The following is a 21,612-nucleotide window of genomic DNA, read 5'->3' as shown; positions in this document are numbered from 1 at the left end:
CTGAAATTCTCCCACGCTGAGGTGGCATCAGACACATGAATCCACTTCACAGCTATTGTCTGCAGGTCTTTTGGATTCCAGCAACCCTAGAAAAAAAGTATGTGAAGCCATGGCCAAGGACTTTATTCTTTTGTTCCTTCCTCACATCTATTCCCTCAAGAGCAGAAAACTGCATCTCTTTAAGTGCACGTTACCCAATTGGTTCAGAGGCTGCCCTCCATGCAGAGCAGCTCTGCTGGGCTGGTTCCTGCAGAAACTGAGCAAATCCTGCAAACTAAACTACTCACTGTAGAAGTGATGTGTGCTGTACTCACACTCCTAGCCAGCAAGGCAATGGTGGACTTTGTTACAGCTTGAGCATGTATTTTCTTCACTACAGACTGCCTCAAGAGAATAACAACAGAGACGGGAACACTACCAGTCATGGGATCTCCAGTCAAGAGCAAAGAATGATGACAGCATCCTCACCTGGCCTGCAGCAGAAAGTCCAATGTGGGAACAATGGAGCTGACAGGAAAGTTCTCCTAAGGCTGCTCAAAGTTGCAACAGAAAGCTTCCAATTTTCCAACAATTTCTTGATCTTTTTTTTAGTTGTTGTTTCATTTCCAATCTTTTGTTGAGAAATTAAATATGCCATATGGCAGTGGAAAAGCCCTGACACTTTTGCCTGAAGTCTGATCTCAGGTGGAGCCCTGGAAACCCTGAGCTCCACAGTGTCTTGGCTAGGTCTCAGAAACTGCACTGTTTATGAAGAACTACCTGGCTTCACACATCAGAGGTAAATCCCTGAGTTTTGAACTGGCTTCTTCCACACAACATCCAAGACTGACCTTTGGGCAAGCACAGCAAGTTCCACACTTCTGAGCAGATGGCCCATTTGGTATTGGGAAGCAAATCTATGGAAGCCAGCCCCATTCAGTCTAGCGGGTTTTGTTTTTCTTTAGCCCATGGGATTTTCCTAGCACAACTTTCCACCATGCTAATGGCTCCTGAGGCTTATTAAGTGAAGAAGCGCTTGCAAACGGTGACAGAAACAATGACTCGGGTTTTCTTGCTTGTTATTTAACTGTCAGAACCCTGGAAAATACTGGACAGCATCACACAAGGTGAGGGCATGTTTGAATGAGGAAATAAAAATGCCAGGCTCCCATTACTTCAGACGTCATCTGTTAAAAGTGGAATTCTTTCCCTGGAATGAAAAAGCTTGAAATTTATTTTTTCAGCTTCTTACTTGGAGTTCTTGTCAAAGCAAAGAGCTACAAGCTGAAAGTGAGGTTAAATTCTTCCCTTTCCTGAAATGAGCTGTGCACTGATTTCACAAACACTGAATACTTAAAAATATCACGTTCAATAAAACAATGAGTTCTGAATGTTTCCTGCTGTCTACATACTGAAAGGGTTTCATCATAATTTAAAGTGTTGATACATTCTTCTGCTCAGGAGCACTGCTGACAGCTCAAGCTACTTGCAGGTCCTATTTCTATGTGGCACAGATGTAGTGAAGCCCACACTACAATGACATACGAAGATCACCTGCATTCAAAGAATCAAATCTGACCATCTGTGTGGACACGTCATTGTCCTACCACAACACTAGGAGAGACCTATAGGCATAAATGAAGTGTAGACATTATGTCCCAGAGGGGCTGAGGAGCCCTGATGCCTGGTCATCCTGGGGTGCATGGCTATGACAGGGCAGACTCTCTTACACTGATGCCTGCATTTGCAAAAACTTGTTAAGAAACAAAGCAAATATGAATTCCTCTCCTGAGAAGCCAAAATAACTGGAGGGAAGATTGGACATCATGGTAAGGATATTGAAGAGCAAGGAAAAACATTGCCAGCTTGTCTTAAGTATCTTCTCTTTGTTTTTCAGTGAGCTGAAGGATAGATCAGAACTAACCTTGTCCCATCCCCAGGTCCAGGCCCCATACTCCTTGCACAGCCAAGTGCCCCGCATTGATGTCCCTGTGGTAGCAGTGAACACAATCCAGCCCTGGCAGTGAGGGCCCTCATGTGGTCACCTCCCAGGCACCAGGCAGGATAGCTGCTCTTGCAACTTCATACATCAGCAGACGAAGCATTTCTTAAGCAGCACTACTTTTTTTTTTTTTTCTTTTTTTTTTTCTCTTCTCTCTGTCTTTTTGCTTTGAATGGCATAAGACAGTGTTTGTTCCATGAACGCTCATTTTCCTCTTGCTCACAATAGTGAAATAAAAGGAGCGCCTCTGCTCCTGCCAAGTCACACACCGCTCTGCTCGCAGCCTGGCAGCTGCTCCTCTGCCCATCAGGCTGCTTCTCGTGAAGGAGGAGAAAAGGCCATTTCAAGCAGAAAGCAATGAGGCAGACAGAGATGCAAGGAAGGTGAGGGAGGTCAACCTCAAGCTCTTGCCATCAAAACTACATCCCTCTCCTGAAACGCTCATTTTCTTCATCCTAAACCACTGCGTGTCCCTCCTGTGAGCCCTCCTCCACCCCTGTGGGTGTGCACCCAGGCTCTGCTGCTTTCCCACATGGCTTCAAGCAGCCTGCTGGCTCCTCGTGCAGAGATGTGGAGGAGAGAGAGATATGGAGAAGGCCTGTTTTAGAGAGGTAGGGAAATATGGAAAGGGCCCATCTCACAGAGCTCTTCAAACCCTGGTCTCAGAGTGCACCTGGGCAGCCACACCACCTCTCCCACCAGGACCAGGAGGACACTGAGCATCATCGCTGGTCACCAACAGGGAGCAGGGTCTTGCCATGATGAATCCAGCAGCACAGATGGCTTGCGGGTGGCTGGGAGAGGAAGATGGAAGGTGAGGAAAGCACAGCGAAAGAAAAACAAATTGTTGCATCCAAAACAAGCTGCAGGCAAGTGGTGGCCTGCCCGCAGTGCAGCATCTGCCACCTCTGGGAAGGTGCAGAGGAAAGCTGGTGTTGCAGCTGCCTTGCTGATTGAAAGCAAACACAGAAGCAGAGAGCCCTAGCTCTGCTTAACAAAGCTTCAGCCACCAAGGGCTTCAGAAATGCCTGGCATTTTCCACATCCCCACACAATCACACCCTCAGCAGGGACAGCCGCTTGCTCATCATCTGCAGTACAACTGCACTTCTTTATGCCCTCCCCATCTGTAATCTGTATCAATAAGCCTCCTTATCATACTGCATACCCTCATGTGCATAGCATGAATAGAGATAAATACTGTGTGACATAGAGCTTATTTATAGCTATGCATTGTTTCCCTCCAGATAGAAATATTACGGAATTAAATGCAAAATGAATGCTGAATTATTATCAATGCAAAGGACCTGCAAAGACCATTCATCGTGCTTCAAGCACACAGAGTGTAGGCGTCATTCTTCTAATTCGAGTCTGACATCACTGTCCTTGATTTGCCACAACATTACTACAATATAGCTTATGGTTCTTGGTGAATGAAAACATACTTTTGTTATTATTTGTAGTTGCTGATGGAAAGAGCACTGGGTAAGGATTATGTACACCCATGGGATTCTTACTTGCACACAGAAGATACACCTGACTCAACACAGCGACTCATGAAATACTGACAATAAATGCTATGTAACACCCCCAGTAGTATCCTTAACTGTCTTGCAGCATGGAAATGCATGGACAGAAAACACCAGTGGCTGGTATAGTTCCATCTGCAGTCCCTATCTCCATTATGTCTTTCTGCTTTTGGGGTGGCTGACATCTTTCAGTCTTCCTCCTCCTGCCAGCTTGCATAGCAAGTCTCCAGGTCCCTGTCAGACTTGTCAATGTCTGAAATTTCTAAGTCCAAAATGACAACAGACAGAAAAACCTGAGGATGACCAATATCAAAGTAAAACATGCTGAAGAGAAAAAGGAGACATGGGCAGCAGCAGAACTGGCTGATTCACTTCATGGGTACTCAGTGAACTCTGTACCACGTTAGCACTTGCATGGTGTCATTCTTTGCCTGCTGTGAATTGAGTTTGCTGATCACTGGCCAGCTGATCCGGCCACAGAAAAACAATCTTTGGTTGACATCTCTGCAGGAGAAAACTAATGCAAATGGAGGAGACTGGGGCTATTTTTCAAATGATGGGTGCAAACCAAAGGTGTTTGAGTATCCCCTCATTTCAAATGTATGTTTTTGTTTTAAAGGACATCTTCCAAAGAAAGCACATTCAAGATGCTTTCTGAAAACAAAAGTCTATCCGTATCCATTTGAATCCCTCAAATCTTTAGGCTGTTAAGAAAAAATGGATATTGCCACTGATCTAATGACTACAGAAGAGAGACAGCCCTCTCGTTTTTCCCTCACGGAAGACAAAACAAAGCCATTTAGCCATAAAAAATGCATCTTAGACAAAAACAGGAAGTCATTAAGTGTCAATGGTCAGGATCCCAACTGATTTTTAAATTCATAAAGATATGTGAAGCTAATCTCTGAATAAAGGCCCAGCTGTTGCCAAAGCAATTTGAATATTTATCTCTGCGTAAAGACAAACAGTAGTCCCTGTGGAGTTCCACTGTTGCCAAAAACCTGACACACAGAGGAAACTGGAGTGTCTTTTTCAACTTCCAGTGTTCTATGAGAGACTTAATGCTTTATAACAGGCAGAAATGCTCATGCAGTCCCAAGCCAGTGGCAGTAGCTTCGCAGGAACAGGAGTACAGAAGTCCTGCTGATGGCAGGCTCCTCGGGCAAATATCACTGGTGCCCCTTGGTCATGGTGACACAGGACAAAGAAAAGCAGGCAGCAGAGCTGTGGAGAAAATTACTAACAAGAAATCACCTTTCAGCCCACACGAGTTGTCCTGCTTACACCACCTAGCTCAAATTCTGCCTCCTCTTTAGCGGCATGAAGTCATGACTTGATGGTTGCTCATGATTCACCAGATTGGGGGCAGATGGGTCAGAGGCAAGAGGACCTGGGCAGGGCTTTTAAGGCCCCTGACATGGGGACCTGGTGAGGGTTTCTCACCAGAAAACAGCTGCTCTGGTCAGAATCAAAGCTCTGGCATCAGGCATCCTGAAGCAGAGGTGACCAACAAGCAGCTCATAGGTCTTCCACACCAGGTGTGGGAAACATTCCTCATGTCCATCCATATCTCCATGAAAGATGCCAAAAGCCCCATACCTGCAGTGAACACGGTGGCAAGGTAAGTGAGAAGGCTAATGGCCAGAGGTCACCTCAGGTAGGACAGCTGGCACATGCAGGCCAGGCTCTGTTCCTACTGTGCCTGCAAGGTATATTTAGCAGGAGTGTTCCTTTGTTCCTGTACCCACAGGTTTTAAGCATAGAAAAATATTTCTCAGTGATGTTGAAAAAAAAAAATCCAAACCTGTATCCTGTACTTTTCTTTTGGAAATCCATTAGCTCACTGTATTCTGGTATTTTCCCAGTGATGGTCACAACGTTACACTAAGATAATACACTTTAACTGGTAGATTTTAAACAACACTGCTAGGAGAGATAGTTTAATTGTGTTTTCTTTTGTTGTTAAGGACATTAAGCACTCCTGGTATTATGTTTGGATGGGGTCCAGTTGCAACACAAGTTTCCAAATGAAGCATGGGTGGATGCAACTTAATGTGCAAAGGCCTGCTTTGATCTTACATAACATGAAACCAGTTATATTAGAAGAGACATATTAACTTCTATCTATTTCCTTAATAGGAATAAAAACTGCTTCTCCCTTGCTAGTACCAGACTGTGAATAGGACAAAGTGCTACAAAAGGGCAGAGACACTTGAAATGACAGCATTATATAATCAACTGCCAGAAATCTGCGTGTGCTTTCTCTCGATAGAGCCATAGTGAACTTATACGACGATAGCTGGCTGGTTAAGGTGCGGCACACGTCCCTTGAGGCAACTGTGTTAAGTCCAGTTACTTGCAACACAGCTTTTAGAAGCATAATCCACCATGACAGCTGTGCAAAACTAAGGGCACAGCTCCAGGGTAATGTGGACAACGGGGTGGTTAAGAAGACTCCAGAGACTCCGGTGTAAGTCCTCCTGGAAAATTAATTGTTCTGGATTTGTTAGGTCCAAAATAGACCTCCTGCTGTCTGTATGAATGCTAACAAAATAAGACACTGCCTGAGAGCAGCAGCAACCTTGGGGTACCACCACATCATAGAATCCCAACACCCACCAGCCTGTCACCAAAGCAGTACAGGGAGATCGTCCACACTGAAATGACACTGCCCCTGCTATCAGACAGCAGCTGACACATCCACAAATAGCAGCAATAAAACAGAGGGAGGAAAAAGCTGTGGGACAGCAGAGAGAAATGGCATTGCTCTGCACAAGGGAACCACTGAGTGATTAACTACCCAGATTCTACTTGTGGTGAGTATATGCTGACAGCTTATCAGACAGCCAGATTCCAGGTCTCAGCACTTAATTCTATCTGTGCTCATTTAAACCTGTCCAGATGAGGCTGATAACATGGGCAGAAAGCACAGCTTTTGGCTCATATTTCTGCTCTGAAGATGAGATATGATTTAAAAGGAGGCTCTCATGGATGCCTCTGGTTTCCTTTTGAACATCCAATGTTTGCTATCTGGACAAGATCACATTATACTGTAACTTATGTCCTGGGTATCAGAGAGGAGGAAGATTAGTGTTTTGTCAACTGCAGTGAAGCCAGTCTCAGGACTCATTAAAAGTATTATCAAGAAGAAGGAAGCACTGCAACAGTGCACAGTTAAGAAGTGTTTTTGTTTTTCCATCAGAAGGATATTTGCTATCCTGCAGCATGTAATTTTACTGCAGAAAACACAGCATTTCCCATTCTTAAAATGGGACATACAGTGAACAGGCCTGGAAATGTTTCGCTGCTACTGGTAAATACCTGAAGTCCAGAGGCAGCTTCTTTGTAACTTCCATTGTCCATGCCCTCACAGCATCGATATTGATTAAAACTTTTCAGGCAAACCCAGAACACCACCCTGATAAAATTTAGCCTTTATTTCAACTCATAGCTTTGAGAATCACACTGCCAAAACATGCCTTAAACTGAAAAAGAGCATGCTTCTTCAGTCAGTCCTCTCTCTCAGCTGTTATTGATGGGAACATGGCCACTGCCGAAGAGATGCTTTGCACAGCTCTGCATTATGTTATAAAGCCAGAAGGGGCAGGCAAAAATCAAAGCAAGGGAAGAACACATCAAACACCTCTTATTGCAATGAAAGAGGCGGTCCCAGCCTCATCCCCAAAAAGGGTCATTAATACTGCTCCTGGGTTGGATCAGAGATGAGTACTCTGAGTTTCCTCACATTTGTTTACTTACTGTTGATGTGAGTTTGATTCAAACCACTGGTCTCATTCCTGTGTCCTCACTTTTTCAGGAGCAGTGCTCTCCTGGTCTAAATTAACCCCTGGTAGGCAAAGTACAGCACCTTGAAATATCCAAGAATAGCACTTGCCTTTCAGCTACTATGTTAGTGCCATATCCTGCGTCACTGTGGCTCAAAGATTTCTGTATAAATAGCTTCTGAAACCACAAAAAAAGAGCACCATTATACCACACTGAAGGATGCACAATCAATCCATGTGTTCCTGGGGATGTGACTGCATTAACCTCTGGCAAACTGCTTGCTTCATTGTCCCCATAAAAGACTGCAGATTTTGGCTATGATAAAAAGAATAACTATGATGAAAAAGAACAAAATGATAATTGCACAAGGTCTTCTCTTTCATTTCATTCATTCCCACTACTCATGAAAGAGAAACTATATTGTGACAGAGTGCTGCTTAACTTTCCATGGCACAATTTATCTGGTTCCCAGCCACCTTCATCCAAGAGTTCTTTAAATTCGACCCCTGTCTACCCTGTGAGGAAGTGGTAATTCACACCATTATCAGGTATAGTTGGGCAGTACTGTCCTTTTTTAAAGTGACCACTAATCTCAGATGTGTGAGCATGCAGGACACACCACTGGGTGTCAGGAGCAGATGATACCCATGAAAAAAATCTGTTCCTGCATGGAAATCCTGAGACTGAAAGAAGACTATGAAAAAGATTGGTATCCAAAAAGCAAGCCTACCTTGTTTTGCATGCTAAGGACAGGCCTTATATCCTCCTGATCCTTCCTACTAGTCCTGCATGCTATGCCTATGATGCCCTGTGTGGATCTCTAAGCCAGAAGAGGTTCTAGATAAAGGATTTTGGAATTGCTGCAAAGAAATGAGACAGCATAGAGTCAGGGCACCACCCATCAAATATGTCATAGCTCCAAGAGCAACTATGAAAACAGCCATAAAAGGTCTCTAGGAGAAGATAAAAGGCACCTCCATGCTTTCTTCGTGGAAAGGAACAAGAATGTTCTGTGACATTATCAAAACAAGTTCTTGGTATCAAAAGGAACTGCTGTGAGGTTTTCAAAAGTAGTTGTTACTATGCATCCTTCTCCTTGCAACAATACAGGGTTGTGATCAAGGATACAGGTTGCAAACCAGAAAATCCAGCCAGCATACATCTGCTGATAGTCCCTGATGAAAGAGGAAGTGGAGCATCAAGGTTGTTGCCAACACATAAACACTTTGTTCAGCTGGACTACCTCCAGCAGCTGCAGAATTTGGCATTCAGCTACTGGCAAGTGAGGCACTAACTTAGTGGAGTAGCACAAAAAGCAGAATGGAGCCACTGGGATTAAAAAAGACACCTCTGGTACCCAGAGCCCAGACCAGCCCAACCTTGAGTGCCTGCAGGGATGGGGCATCCACCACCTCTTTGGGCAACCTGTGCCAGTGCTTACATCTGATAGCTTTGGGATGGACACACTGATGTATGAGTTTGCAAGATTTCTACAGTTCTTTATAGCAGATAGTTGTGGGATTGCCTATAAAGCACACAGGAAGCATCATGGGTTAAATGGGAGACCTTCAAGGCCCTCTGTGCAGGATTTTTTTGGGGGAAAAAGAAAGGAAATGAATAAATACACTGTAAGCAAACTGCTTGCAAAATCTTTCTGCTCAGCAAAGTAACTGCATCCAAGAAGTACTTCTGGTGCTCTACGTGAAACAAACAGCTTTTTTTCCTACTTCAGATAAGAAAAATCTTGAACTGTTCAGTAACACACTGAAGTGAGCCAGTCAGAGCTGACCTCACTTTCCTTCAAAATGTGTCACAATAAAAAGAAGTACTAAGGAACATTCGCCAAAAGGCCAACTCAGGAGAGGAGTGAGCAGGGGTGCCCTGCTGCAGCTCCCATCAGCCTTGTGGACATGATGCAAGGCTCCTGGTGGCCCTGGCTGCCTTCTCACCATGAGCTGTCTTCTTCCTGTGCTGAATATTCAGAAGTACAAATCTGCTGAACAAATCATTCCTTGCTACAACTCTTAGCTAATTTCTACTGGGAGCAATTATATTTACAGTGACCTCCACGGCACTGAGCACCATGTCTAATCCATGTACATGCCCTTCATCTCCCAGCAATGGAAATAACGTAATGTGAGCCCCCTCCACCTCCACCCCAGAACCATTCAACTGTGAGGGGAGCTATGAAATGATGAAACATTTTCGGATGTTTCTGTCACTGGTATCTCTTGTGCTGGCTCAGGAAGTTTTTGAACCTATCTCTAACCCTAAAAACCCTTTTATAACAGCTCTTTAAAGTGCTGGCAATGTGCCTGACTTTTCCTAGCACTTTGCATTTTCTTTCTTTTTCCTGGAGCACTGCAGACAGAGGTCTTTAAACTATGAAAACATGCTTCCAAGTACGCAGATTTATTTATTCATTTATTTATTTTAAACCAGTCAGTCCATGGCATGGAAGTAGAGGAGACGGATTCACAGATTTACAGAGCACATGCAACATCAAGTATGTTTAGCTCTTTAGGCAATACTAGTGCCTTCTCCACACATCTTAATAAGGCTGCTCTCTTAACAATAAAATAACAAAGCATCAGAAACTTTCTTATGCTTACTTTTTGTCTGCTGTGGTTTCTGTTGAAGAGATATTCAGTAAAACTGCCACACCCAGCACATGTTCCTCTTTCCTATTAGCAAGCAATAGCAGCACAAAGATGTCAGAGCTTCTCTAGAAAAAATTTTGGCAAATATATAATTTTCTATGTTCATTTTAGTTAATTTTGGGGAAATTCCCACTTAGCAATGAAATTATGCAATGGAGGCATCTCATAGCTGACATCTTGCAAGATCTGTTCCGCTGTATGAACTGGGGGTAATGTGTTCACCAGAGAAAGAGCTGCAGACAGAGAGTAGCAACTAGCTGTAATGGACCACAAGTACCAGCAGTCCATAGGCAATATAACTGAATTCAGATGCTTCGAGCCACCACTCACCTACTCGGCTGGACATGCAAAGGTGGTCCTCCCACCCAGGTGGTGCTCCCCTACACACAGAGAAATAAACCCACACTCACTTGTAAAATTAAGATCCATATCCATGAAGGAAATGCAAGAGGTTAAATCCTCAGTGCATGCTCCTGAGCAGTTTGTTCAGATCTTCTCATTGTTTAAATAAATCTGTTTTTAATACACACTGAATAAAACATGAGATAGGATGCCAGTGGCTGTGTAAAACACAAGACATGAAGAATACCCCCTGAAAACGTGAAAAAGGAAAACCTCTGGCTTTATTTGTCTAGATGGATGCCTCCTCACTCTACATGGAAAGAAACTGAATATCTTCAAAACCAACACAAGGAATCCATTCAGAGGGATGTGGACTATCTTGAGGAATGGGCCCTCAGGAACCTACTGAGGTTCAACAAGGCCACATGCAAAATTCTGCATGTGGGTGGAGGTGACTCCAGATATGAATAGAGACTGGGAGAAGAATTCAGTGAGAGCAGCCCTGACAGGAATGATATGAAGGTATGGATATGGATATAAGTTGGAGCTGAGTGGGCTTTCAGGTCCTTTCCAACCCAACTCATTCTGTGATGTTCTATGACAACTCTCTTCATGCATCTTTGGTTGAACAAAGATTAACGCTGATTACCCTTAATGGGGATGTTTTAACCCACATGGCCTATATAAGCTACAAAACCTGTTAGCTAATACACACTCCCTTCATTTTTACCTTTTCAAGACAGAAAATGGCAATATGAAGGATGATGAGCTGCAACACGCTCTGCTGTTGAAGGCAAGTGGATCCAAGTCAGAACAGCACCTGTGGCTCAGAGAAGGCCAGTGAAAGGCCAGCTCACTATGCTCCCTGTTCCACTACACTACATAACAGGTACTTATATTAAAATAGTAACTAGAAAATCATCAGCTTTTTCAGAAACAATGAATAAATTCCACTGTTCCATACTACAAAAGAAAGCTTTGTTGAAATAGATGCATAAATCTTCATAAAAACATCACACAGCTCCTAGAAACTATGCCAAGCATTGTAAAAAACACCAATTTATTCTCAGCCTGCACTGCAGCTGGTTTATGGAAGCCAGGCTGATGACATTCTTTCAAAGGTAACTTCCTCGGCTTTGAGGTTTTACACCTGCCCCAGTGCAAAACTCTTTCACACCAACACTCACACCTGCCATGAAGGGGCACTTAGAAGTTTAATTTGCAGTTACCAAATGGACACTGAGGCTTTATGATAGCACGTGCTTGGGGGCTGCATCAGAAGAGCACTGACCAAGCAAACCTTTTGCTATTCTAAATTACATATAAACACTCACTATAAATAGACTCAGCTGTCAAATCATATGCTTCCAGTGAAGCTGCAGGCACACACATGGAGGCATAGCACTCAACTACCCAAAATGCACACACTGACCTTTCTAACTTCTTTAAAGGTTGAAAAGAAGAGATTTCTTGTTCTTGCATAGAGGCTGCAGCAGCTGAACATCTCAGCCAGAGCACTACATACCACAGTCACCTCCTGCCCTAAGATGGAAGAGTAGCTTGCAGTCTCTTCAACTGCTCTCTTCTGCTCCTCCAAGGAGTGGGAAGGGCAAAGTTTCCAAGTTACAAATGGTTAATGTGAGTTCGGAAAGCTTAAAAGGTAGTTTAAATAAGAACTACAAGCAATATACAGAAGCTTCTTTTGTGTGCATTGGGATGCAAACGAGCTGCTGTGTAGTGGAGGCTGGATAACATCAGTACAAAACAGAGAACTTCTTTGATTCATAAATTGCAGAACCAGATATCCCTCTACATTGCCATTGTTTCAGATACCACCCATCAGAAAATAAAAATATAATATTTTTTGTTAGATGAAAAGGGAAAAAATAAGTCTTAATGTTTTTTGGTTTTGTTCTATGCAATCCTTACACTTCTGTTTCCTTGGGCATACACACAACAAAGGCAGGGATCTCCTGGGCCAAGTGCTGGTTTGCATTGAATGTGTCTGCATGGGAGCAGTCCCAAATGCTCATGTTTAGAGCATCAAAGCCTAAACTGAAGAGTCAGGAGAGAGACACAACTGCTGTACTCCAATCATCTGCCACAGAAAGAGCTGTAGAAAAAGAAACCAAGCCAGAAACTACAAACCAAACAACAAAATACATTCTATTAAAACCTCCACAACCACATAAACATGTGAAAGAATGCTGTGTCTTAGCAATGCGAGGCACGCTGCCTATGCTGGGCAATACTGTTGTACTGGTACAGTTCTTTGCATCCTAATTATGTACTGGGGATAAAACAACATTGATTTTTAGACTGGTGCAGCTTTCTGCCATGTCACTCACAGCTCCAGCAACAGTCACCATGCCTTTTTGCTTGTAGAAGAGTCGTGCTTTGGCTCCCTCAGCCTGTGCCTTGCCCCATCCACGAGGCTTTTCAGAAAACCTCTATGTAGCCCTTTTCCCAATTAACTGAGAGAAAGGGCTACCTTCCACATCACTTAAGGTGGCACTTTCTTATTATACATAGAAAGAAATACATTTCCCTACTAGCAGTAATCCACCTGTAACAAACACAGGCATTGCAGCTGATGACTAACAAGCACAACAACATTGGCTTTGTAATAATGCTATCAGACCCTCTTTGTTTCTCATCCTGCTGCCAGCTGAAGAGAGAAATCAAATCCAGGCTGCTCTTCAACTGCTCGCTTTGACTGAAATGAAATGGTTCTCCAGTAACTATGCAGATGCTCTTTTGCACAGCTACTGGGAATTGACTGACATGTGTGTGTGCATGGACTGGCAGGTGACAGTGGGTCCCCAGTGCTGGTACAACTGCATCACATTGGGTGTATGAGCAGAGTGTCCAGTGCCATCTCCTCTAAAAGGAGTTGGATGCAGTTATGATAGAAAATGAGTCATTAAATAGCTTTATTTTGATGATTAACAAGAGATAACAACTTAAAAAATAAACAACCCATACAACTCAAGGCATCCAGTTACATATCCAAAACCACTTAATATCTTTTGTTTTTTTTCTTTAAGTATCCTTTCTTTTCCTTTTAAGGACTAGAATTTCATTTTTAGTTTGTTTAACAGAAGGGTGCAGCAACTCTTCTACAAATACACCATAGATTTATGCAGCTTTTTTTCTTTCTATACACACAGCTTCTGCTGGGAAAAAAAAAAAATCAACTCTTTGTTACTCCTCGTACTTCTAGAAAAGCAGAAAGTGGGCACATAGAGGCAACTTCAAACAAGGGGAGAAGAGATTTATCAATACCATATGTAAGAACAACTTCTTCTTGTTGCTACAGCAGTATCAGAAAATAGGAAACAGCTCCCAGAGACACTTTTAGGTGAACAAGGGAGGCACTGAGTCCAGGGTCATAGGAAACAATTTCCATGAAAAGGAGATAAATGCGTCAGCTTGGCAGCTTTTCTTGCTTGTAACAGCTAAATTCTCTCCCTCTCCTTCAGGGGAACACTTCCTCTTTCACAAAAGGAGATATTTAAAAAAACTTTACTGTCCTCGTAAATCCACAGCCATATTTGCAAAAGCATACTAATATACAAAGTCATTTATTGAAGCAGAAAGACCTAGAGAGACATCCCTTAGTCCAACACAACAAAGACCAACAGCCATGTTCCTCCTCAGTTCCCTAATTGTGTTACTGGAAGTGTGGTTTTGTTGGTTTAGTTGTTCCAAATAACCCTCTAGGCTTCCAGCATTGGCATCAAAAGGTTACTGCTCCAGCACACTGCAGCAGATGCCCTCTGGACATCAAGCACCACCCCTTGTGGAAGGTCCCTGAGTTTGAGCACCTCATTACTGAGAACAGTTTCCCACCACCGACAACACTTCAGAGTGGAAAAGAAACACATCAGACTTAACAAATGATGTCAACCCTTCTGAAGCCCTGTGACCTTCCATACCAGCTCAGAGTCCCTTTAACTGCTCTCCAGGTTTTCCTCCTAGCTTGCACTAATTATGCTTTTTGACCTTTCTCCGTGTGCAAAGCAATTAAAATAAACAAGATAGTAAATTTCGAGGGAAGCCAAACTCCCAATGAGTTCAGGATTTCCGATAGAGTAGCTATGGGGAGTGGAGAGGAGGAGGAGGGGCAAGTAAATGCCCAGACCCAGGCCAACACCACGCTTGCCACCAGCCAGGTCATGGCCCCAGCCACGATGCAGCAGGAATGACCACCTGCTCCTCTGCAAGCACCCGCATTTTCCATCTGTATCTCTCTAACAACCTGAAGTTACAGAAAGAGGGTTTATTTTTCTTTTTCAGGCTGAGACAAATGGAAGGGTTCCAGCATGAAGGGTTTCAGAATGAGACCTGCAGACAGCACGAAGATTTTCTGCTGTTGTCATTACTTTCACCATTAAAGAAGTGCAACAAGTCTGCAAGTGCATGACTGAACCTTACTCATGGAATGGCTGAAAACATAAATTAAAAAAGCAGACTTTTGTCTGAAACAAAAAAACACACGTCCATCTGTGAGCTCACTGATGGCATCCACAGCTGTATGAAACAGGAAGCTGTCCTGCTAGTAATGCCAGAAACAGAAGTGCTCCAATCACATTTGTCATTCACATTCAGCTTCAAAATGCATGCATTGACAAAAAAAACCCAACACAACAGGCCTTCTCCTTTAACACGTTTCTCATGTGGAGACTGCAAGCAGGGAGGCACAAAGGCTGTTGTCTGAAGGCTGCAGTCACTACCCACAAGCCAGGAAGAGGGAAGATGATGCATCTTAGATGTCTCCACATGCATTCCTACTGGAAACAATTATATATTTTGATGTTACGAGCCATATAAACTACAGAGGCAGGGATAATTTCAGGCAGAAAATTCTCTTTTTCTGTTTTCAGAACCCACAGTTCTTGCTCCTATTGCCTGTGAGGAACGAAGCAGCACCCTTCTCTTCTCCCACAAAACAGCCTCTTGTTCAAAATGTTTTCCACCACTCCAAACAAACAGTCCTTCAGAGCCTTGCTGAGTATGGTTTTGCAATGTGACAAGTTAACAGCTGGCATTTTTGTGCATGCAGCCCTAAACTGAGGTCTAGCTGTAAATTTGGCCTTTCTCTCTCTTGGCTTAGCACTTCAGCAGTTTCCACCCATACACAAATGCCATCTTGAAGATGAAAATGCAAGCCAGTGGCCAGACTTGTACTGTACTCCAGATCTCCTCACACTACAAAACGATTTACTCTATGCTTGACTGTCACCCTTCTAATGGATGGATTCCCATCTTCTGTTCCAGAAATGCTGTCATTCATAATTAAGATAAAAAACAATTCCTTTGGCCTTCCAAGAAGAAAATCTGTTTTTGAAATTTATTTTTAAAGACTTTTGGAAACAAGAAACAACCAGTGCAAGAAATTACAAGACTTTTTATTTCACTTTTATTTTTAAATAAAAAATAACATGGGTGTAAGCCTTGAACTACTCAGGTTTTATTTGTCTCTGGCCATTCTTAGAGGAACCCAGAGAGCTCTCGTTTGCCCTTTAAATTTATTTCTTCCCCGAAAGGTACTAAATTATAGTGAAGTCAGGGGAAAGACTTTTATTAAACAAGGTCTCGTTTCCATCATGTGTAAAGGAATGGATTTACTAGAGAGATTTTTCCCCCTCAAAAATAAAATAAAATAAAACCACATTCCTGCCTTGGGAAATGATGGAAGTTCCTCAAAGCACAGTTTCAAAGGATCCCAAATGAAAATAAATAATACTTATTCTTAACTGAGGGGGAAAAGAAGGGGAAAAGTTTCAAATGGTTTCCCCAGGGTGAAGTGATGAATTACAGAGGGATACCTGGAATACTTTAGAGAAAAGACAGTTACCAAGGACATATCCGCTTTAGCTAAGGATGTAGTAAATTCAGTTGGGAGAGTTAGGGAAGAAATTAAAGAAAACATTATGAACCAAACTTCCAACACACCCCGTCGGGCTCCGGGTTCACAGAAAGAACTGCCTGCTTCCGAGGCACCAAAAAATTCTCCTTTGGGAGCGAGAGCTTGCACGGGCTTGTTTTGAAAAGGGAAGCCAGTCAGGAGGTTTGTCGCACAAAGAAACAGTCCATGGTGTAATTTCTGCATGCCACGTTTCTTTACTTCTCTTTCCAGTACCTTCACCTGCCAAGCAGCGCTGAGAAGTTATTTGGCCTGGGGCTACAAGGCATAGTCTGATAAGATCAGCTGGAGTATGTTTACAGGAGTAAATACAGCAGTAAAATTGACCAGCAAATGAGATTGAGAGAGACTTGTTAAGTGTCAGAGAGCACACAGAGTATTGATGTTTCTAGCAGCATAGAAAAAGCAAGAAAACTAGAAAAAAAAACATCAAGTCTACATTATATGTATTGATGCATGCAATGCAACTTAGAGTCTTAGCAAGTTTTCACACTTCCAGTACTTCAACTGAGAGCAGAAACCCATCCCCCTGATTTTTAATTAGATCTTCATAAAAGGTATTCATCCCTTAATGGAACTATGTGGTATCTAGTTAATACAGCAAGAGAGCTGTATCAAGAAAATAAGAATATGGACACTTACATGTAAGAATATAATAACTGGTAACCTGCTTTTCTTCTGGATAACAAACAGCATGGAGATTTTAATTTTCGTCGGCATTAAACCACAGTAACTTCACAATTACACAGTGCAATGAATATCAGCAATAATCTAAAGACTGCTATTTTCCCTCACCTATGTGCAAGTTGAAGGTACACTTTTTTTTTTTTTCTTTAATTCCAACATCGAAATATCGTTAGGATAGAAAAGAAATATATGTATATATATATATATATAATACACTTATCTAAAAACACTGGGACTGTGCATAACTGCACTCTGTGTGTTAGAACAGAAAGTCATTGATGCTCAGGTTCGTATTACAAGCGCCAGCCCCAGAGTTTATTGCCCTGTTTTTCCACCAGCACTACATCAATACACAAGCGACATTACTGTGATGCAGGGGTCAGTCTGGGTGGTAACTCTGAATGAGACCCCGTGCTGGCCACAGGGTAACCTGGTATTTATGGCTTCACATTCCCTCTCTTTCAGAGAAGATGGGAAATGTCCTCATGCTGGCCAGACCTCAATACCTCAGCTCTCCCCAGAACACACAGGATTAGTGAAAAAAACAACTGGATGCAGCTGATTTCTTCAAACAGGGTCACCAATACTTTGTAGAAGGATGTTTTCAGCGAAGATGACAGGCTCATGGCCAGCTGAAAAAAGCTGCTAAAGACTGTCTGTCTTCCTGCCAGCACATCTCCTCAAGGAGAAGATGGAGAGTCAGGTTGTTCCCTTCTAGTTGCAGGGCTCAGAGTTCAACCCCAGCCTCTTGGAAGCATCCTTCTATAAGCAGCATATGCTACCACAGCTAATGTTCACTTTGAACCCTAACAGTAACCTTCCATGGGCAGGGAAGATCTGCTGAAAGTCAAGCAAAGCCATGACCACGTCCTGTCTTTACAATATCATCTTGATATCAACACAGGACCACTTGGCAATGGGCGAAACATATTTAATAAAGGTTAGGTATGTCAAAGCCTTAAGGTTCAGGATCTAATGAAGACAGGCAACATCTGTTAGTCACCTGACGTTGCATGAGAGGTATTGAAATAAAGGCATCCCCCTGTTGAAACCTGGAGTGCTTTCATTCAGGCTGTAGCACTAGTTATTGTTCTTTTCATTTTCTACTGACAATTTAGAAGTCATGCTGCTTGAAGAACTATGCAGGAGTTATACTATGGGGGAGGAAGTGGAAAAAGATGTAGAATGCATGCCAGGAGAGACAGCAACAATACTGAAAACATCTTTTAAAAACATACTTTCAAAGAACTCCAGAGTTTCAATCAGTCAATCAGACAGAAAGGTTATCAGTACTGTATTTTATTTGCCTTGGTTGCCTGTCTACAGTATGTTGAAATTACTGTAGTTGTTTGCAGCTTTATATCCCTATCTGGTACCTAACCGAAAGAAAAGCTGCAAAAATACAAAGAAAAAGTAAATAAGTAAGTAAGTAAAAGTAAGTAAGAAAATAAATAAGATCTCTCATGCAATTCTTAACTGTGTCAGAAAGAAGGGTCAGAAAAAAAAAGCTGTTACTGAGCAGTTCCACCCTTCCAGATGTTTACACTGAACTTCCAGATGTATTTATTGCATTTATTGCTTCAATATAGAAAGGCAAGGGACTGTCTTCAAAGGTTCCTTTAAATCAAAGTAGTTTAGACAAAAGGAACCTCCACTTTATTTTTTTTTAATTTTTGCTCACATTAGTTTCCAAATTTTGCAGATTAAATCACATCCCTACAAGCAAAGCAGATAGTCTTATAGTCAGTGAAGGCCTAAAGTGTATTCTCAGTTCCCAGGAACTTAGAGGGTGAGCAGTGAAGAATTCTTTGTTTTTTCTTCCTGTGTCAGGGCAGAGCTGTGCTGCTCAGCCCAACAGGCATCCCTGGTTTTGGCCAAACACCACTGTGAAATAAGGCTAACTGGTGGGACTGACTGAGGAAGAGCTGTTGGTATTATTACTTAAAATTTAGTTATAAAACTTTAGTATCATTATCTCACCGACAGCAACCTCCCACCCCGTCTCATGGAGAGCTACTGACTAATTACTAAGAAAGGATGGACAAAACCACTGCACAATTTTAAACATTCTGCACAGGGACCACACACCAGGTTCAGCTTTGTGGGTTGGTTTTGGCCTTAATAATCTCTTTTGTACCATAATGGTGCCAAAAGAAAGGTTCTCAGACAGAGGCAACCATCTAGATACAGAAGACTGCCCAAAGAGATGTATGGAAGAATAAGGAAGAGTTATTTACCTTATGAAAAGCTGTAAGTAAGGCAGGAGACCATACAGGCTGATCAGGACTTGTGATCTATACTGATACTTACCTACTAAAAAAAGTTCATAAAAACGTCTAAAAACACTTCACCTTTCATGTCTCCTTTCAGGTCATGGAAAGCTAAAGCAGAGCTCGTTTATCAGCCTGGAGCTCTGGAATTCATTGGTGGTGTCTGCCACCACAAAAAAGCAGCTTAGAGTTGTCTTTAATGAAACACAAAAACTGGGAGGGCAGAAGGGGTGATACCAGCTTTCGGCTATTGCATCCACAGGGTTTCTGCTTGTTCATTTGATTGCTCATTTAAAGGTAACAAATGATAGTGGTGAAATGCAAAGTGCCACTGAGTTGCAAGCCAAGCCAGACTCTGCTTTGTGGCTGTGTGTGGTGTACAGATCAGCCCTGCCTTTGCCCCAGAGTGCAGGGAAATGCAGGCTCTAGAGAGAGAGCTTTATGTTCCTTGCTACATTCACAAGATTTCAAAAGCTGCCTTGTTAGAAGGGAAAAAAAAGGGGCTCAACTATGAAATCACTTCCTTCTGTTTAAAATATTTCACTCGAGGAAAAAAAAAAAAAAAAAAAAAAAAAGGAAAAGAAAAGCCAACACACAACAACAAGCAAAAAAGGAAGAAAAAGGGGGAGGAAAAAAAAAAAAAAAAAAAAGCTGTTCTGTGCCTCTGATGCGTTCCTAGGACTCGGCACCCTGGAATGATGCTGGGTGCCAGACCCCGACTGCTCCTGATGCACAATCGGCCTCTTGTGCACAGCCATGGACATGGCACTCAGTGCAAGCATTCTAACAAAGGTCCTGAAAGCAAGGATGTGTGTGCTTGTATGATGCCTGTCCACCTGCCTGTGCTCACAGGTGTACCCAGATCCGGGCCTCCCTCAGATCTCTGGGGTCCCATGGTGGGAATCACTCCAGCTCCTTCCCCACTCAGCTGTGATCAGAGCTGCTCACACACTGCATTTCCTCTCTCTACCTTCAGAAGAAGGTGGTGTCTGCCTCCTGTGTGATGTATTAGCCTCCTCTGCATCATTAAAGATGGCAGGGGGTCTTTTCCTCTCTGTTACTGAGGCTCACTGATGCAGAAAAAAGCAGAGGTCACAAGATAAACATTCAGCACACTGCTGCAGGCAGCCCTGGAGATCCACCCACCTTTATTGACTTTGACAAAGCAGAAACAAACTCTGCCACTGTAGAGTCTTTGGAAGGACGTGGTTGGGAAATACCACATTTGGGAATTCAGTCTGTTGCCTGAGAAAACTGTAAACCAGATTTGCAAGCAGACTCCAAGCAGCACAAGAACACCAGTGCATCAGGGGTTGCTTCAAGTATCCTCTGAGAGCAGGCTTTACCTAGCCAGCACTTCTAACTGTTCAGAGCCACAAAGCATACTTCCACTGGAGGTGATTATTAGATGTGGGACAGGACTCGTGTGCTGGTGGTGAGTAATGAGCTTTTCTCATGGCTAAGCTGGTCATCTGCTAAACGCCCTGATGTACAAACATTCAACCTCTGCAGTCTCTGTGGTTGCCCCCATCTTCATTTTGCAGCTAAGAGGCAATAGCAAGGTGAAGGCATGGTTTTAATTGTTAGCTCTGTGACTTTGGTTTGTGCAACCAAACCGCTTGGAGATTCATTTTTCTTTGAGATTTCATAAAAGAACCCATTGTCTCTCACTATAAATGGCGTCTTATGTGGATTAGCAAAGGAGCTACCGCAAAGTACAACACTGAATTTAGGGATAGAAAATAAGGCCCTTTTTGAATTTTATGGAAAACATTACATGTACTACCTTCAGTACTAACACATTTTACCTGAAAGAATCTACATGTGGAATCAGACATATTGCTTATCTCCAGTAGCACTTAAACTGGAGTCACCCTCAGTCTGGTGAATATTATTTAACCAGAGAAGAACAGAGAAGAATGCAGCCACTACTTACACTGCCATCTATTCCCACACATGCTATGCAATAACTACAGCTTGCTGTCTAATCAGTCTCATTGTATTTATTTATTCCTGCCAGAATGCATTTTACTGATATCAGTGCTTACTGTCCCCCACTCATTTTTTTTTTAAGCCTGAAGGAATCCTTTTCCTCAGAGGAAATACTTCAATGGTGTATGAACAGCAATTAATTCAAAACAGGAAACTACCTTCCTGCAGCTCAACATCATCAGCTGCAACAAAGAACAAAAGGAACTGCAAGGAAAATCACCAGGAAGTGATACCTGCCATCCAGGATGAGCTTTAAGGTGGCAGAGAATCTAAGATCAAATCAAATACACTTGTCCAAAAAGACAGAAACCTTTAGACTTAAAGTGCATTACAATATTTGCTTTCTATCTCCTCATTTTTCAAGCCCTGAACATTAGGGACCTCCAGAGAACTGTACCAATACCTCATGTGATATCTTTCCCAAACCATTCAGCAGA

At 42.7% G+C, this 21,612-nt stretch overlaps 1 protein-coding gene across 8 annotated transcripts in view; it reads right to left on the bottom strand.

Moving 5' to 3' along the window:
• LPAR1 (lysophosphatidic acid receptor 1) overlaps positions 1-21,612 on the bottom strand; it is a 61,556-nt gene that overhangs the window by 4,580 nt on the left and 35,364 nt on the right. The window lies entirely within an intron of this gene.

This window comes from Coturnix japonica, chromosome Z (genome assembly GCF_054131305.1).
Source record: "Coturnix japonica strain WE chromosome Z, WE-NBRP24, whole genome shotgun sequence".
Taxonomy (NCBI): Eukaryota; Metazoa; Chordata; class Aves; order Galliformes; family Phasianidae; genus Coturnix; species Coturnix japonica.
The sequence above is the reverse complement of the archived record's forward strand: the minus strand, read 5'-3'. Positions and strand labels throughout refer to the sequence as shown.